The following is a 3,702-nucleotide window of genomic DNA, read 5'->3' as shown; positions in this document are numbered from 1 at the left end:
TCTCTTGCATAGAATACTTATGAGCTCTTCTCTTCTCTACTCTTCTACTCTTGCTTGCTTTCTTGTATGCTATTGGATTAATGCATGCTAGATGGATGCTTGCTTAAATAGGTTTTCTTGTAGGTTTCCCTATTCCATTAACTTCTTCTTCCCCACCTTTTGTGAGAGAGAACCATTGTGAAGGACCATGTCTATTTGCCTCCATCTTGGTGAAGAGAGATCTCCCTTCCCTCCATCGATGAAAAGGGAAATTCTAGTGTGATAAAGTGAGGACGTGACAGACAAAATAGTGTACCCACATTGGGAAGGTACAGTTGCAACTCGAAGGCCAGGCCCAACGACACATGCTTCGGTAAGGCTAAGGTAAGCTCTTGACTTGAACATATTTGACACCACTTTCAGGGACTAGCTTAGGGCTTAGCTTCGTTCATTCATCCCAAACTATTGGGATTACCCAATATTGTCTGGTGTTGATTTAGAGATCACATACGCTTTTGGAGTTATTATATGTATTTAGTTGTTGTTGTTGTTAATTTTGATTGAAGTCTATTTACATTTTTAGGAAATTCTAGTTTCATCTCTTGGAAGGGAAAAACCCAAGTTTCTTGGTGTATTGTACGATTTTGAAGCTTAAGAGGCTTAGATTTCATTGTATTGAAATCTCACTTCAATTTACAAAACAACTTGCAAAAGTGCACATAAAAGAATTATAGAAGAATTTGTTTAAAAAAAAAGTAATTATGATTGGGACTGGAATCCACTCTAAAAACATGAGCATTAATCTTCATTAAGTGTGGATTATAGTGGGAAGCATGTAAAAACCAACAAAAAGTTTAAAAAATACTTAATTACTTGTATGGCAACCATTAACTAGGATTAACATCCTTAATCACCCCCATCATGTCCAAGAAAACCTCAAAAATCTTTAAAACTAGGACAAATAAGCTCTCGAGTTGGGAGACATGAGCTCATGATCCCGCGAGGCATGAGTTAAATACGAGAGCAGTGAGTCTGGAGACGTGAGTCAACATACCTGAGTTGGCTAGATATGAGTCTAGAGGTATGTATACCTAATATTGCACCAACAAATTATTACTACCTTAAACACTTGTAGAACATACAAACTCATGTCCTTTAAGGATTTTCTTGTTATACTAGGATTAGCATCCTTAATCACCCCCATCATGTCCACCCAAGAAAACCTCAAAAAATCTTTAAAACTAGGGCAAATAAGCTCTCAAGTTGGGAGATGTGAGCCCATGATCCCGTGAAAAAAGGCGTGAGTTAAATACGAGAGCTGTGAGTTTGGAGAATTGAGTCAACATACGTGAGTCAGCTAGATATGAGTCTAGAGGTATGTCAACATACGTGAGTCAGCTAGATATGAGTCTAGAGGTATGTCAACATACGTGAGTCAGTTAGATATGAGTCTAGAGGTATGTATACCTAATATTGTATCAACGAATTATTACTTCCTTAAACACTTTTAGAACATTCAAACTCATGTCCTTTAAGGATTTTCTTGTTATACAATTTGTATCCACTACAATTTCTAAGAAAAATCTTGTCCTTTATAATTATTGAGATATTAAATTATAATTATTACCCATTAATTGCACACCAACCTTGTCATAGTCCTAGGTGGGCCTATTTTATAAAAATAAAGCATGTGAGCGTACTCCATTAAAAAAAGCATGAGCCTACAATCACGAGTCAATACATATGAATCAACAGACGTGAGTCAACATGCATGAGTCAATATGCATGAACGTAGAGACATGAGCCAATACATGTGAACCTAGAGACGTGAGCTTGTAGATGTGAGCCTAGACACATAAACCTATAGATGTGAGCCTGGACATGTGAGTCTAGAGGTGTGAACCTAGAGATGTGAGTCAAGACATGTGAACCGAAAGACATGAGCTTGTAGATGTGAGCATGGATACATAAACCTACAGATGTGATTCTAGACACGTGAGTCTAGAGGCATGAACCTAGAGACGTGAGTTAAACCAAAAAAAAGAAGTTTAAAAAACTTTAAATTTTGTTTTTGTTTTTATAGCTTGAGAAGCAGAGGTGCCTGAAATTAGTTTCAGACTTACTTCAAGAAGCACTAGAGACCCGTTTCACACTAGAGTGAAACCCTTGATTTAGACTAATTATTAGAAAATAATAAAACAATAAACTAAAGTGCATAAAACCACACTTCCTCAAACCCATCTACTAAACTTCAGTCATAACAAATGCCCTTCACTCAACACTGTGCTCCCTTGTCAAGAAGGAAAACTCCTTCAAATCCACCTCAAGCAAGGAGCTTTGGGATGAGATGAGCACACTAAACGTAAACGTGAGGGGAGGAAAAATACAAGGTATTGAGCTTGCAGCCTCAAAGCCAAGCCAAAAAGAAAGGACAAGTGTTGTACCACACAGTTCAACCCCCATGGGGCAAGAAATCCCAAACCCAAAACAAAGGGTTTTGTGCTGATAACATAGGGAAAGTGCTGTTGTAAACCACACATTCGAACCCCCATGGGGCAAGAAATCCCAAACCCTAAAACAAAGGGTTTTGTGTCGATAACATAGGGCAAGTGCTATTGGAAACCACATAGACCAACCCCCATGGGGCAAGAAATCCCAAACCCTAAAACAAAGGGTTTTGTGCCGATAACATAGGGCAAGTGCCATTGGAAAACCACATGGTCCAAACCTTGAAACAAAGGGTTTTGTGCAACCACTCCCTTCTGCCACGTGAATATGCACACATGCTTAGGATGGTGCTTGTAATGGGAAGGGGAGTTGCCACAACCATAATACCTAGAGGCTCAAAGTTGGGAAAAACAAAACCAATCCACATCTCAAGGCTGATGACCAAATTTGATGGAACTGGAGATCCCGTTTAGTATCTAGAGAAGTTTGATCAAATTTGCAAGGCCATGGGATGGATTGATGATCCCGCCAAGATTTGCTCATTTGGGCTTTTCCTTGAAGGCAATGCAAGTGAGTGGTTTAAGTCTTTAAACCCACATGAAAGACCATCTATGAGGTCTTAAGACATACATTCATTGTTCGGACTCTCACCTAGTGGAGCCAGATGGAGCCCAATCACATAGATCTATAATCTCAAGCAAGAGGAGGATGAAACAATGTGGGACTACATTCCTAGAACCAAGTATCTCCACACAAGACTTAAAAGACAAATAAACTTATCAAGTTTTCAACCTACACCACTAGATCACATATTGTGAACTACAAGTAGAAACCAATCCCTTGCTTACATTCTCCACTACTCCCACCCTACCCCCCCCATCCCCATAAGATCGCTCTTACCCCCTAGCTTATAAGCTTAAGCCCACCCTTCTAAAAAACCCCTCCCTTACACTCACGCTTACACTCACGTGATACCATAAGTTATGGCTCGTGAATCCCTTGAGGATACTACCCATTGTTGGTACCAAGAAAACCCAACATGAAAATCTATGCTCCCGATTCCAAAGCACCCATTAGTCCTACTACCCATATCAAACGCTAATCTAGTGCCCATTTTTGAAAACCCTATATTGAGAGGTATGTACAAATCACCACCAATGCCATACCCACCTTGACTTCTCAACAACAAGCTGTGATCATGTTTATTAAGCAAATCTTTGTGCATCATAATTTACCAAAAGTCATTGTTTCTAATAGAGACTCTAGATTATGCAG

The sequence above is a fragment of the Cibotium barometz genome, chromosome 31, assembly GCF_041138505.1.
Source record: "Cibotium barometz isolate CiBa-2024 chromosome 31, ASM4113850v1, whole genome shotgun sequence".
NCBI classification, from domain to species: Eukaryota; Viridiplantae; Streptophyta; class Polypodiopsida; order Cyatheales; family Cibotiaceae; genus Cibotium; species Cibotium barometz.
This window is presented reverse-complemented; position numbering follows the sequence as displayed.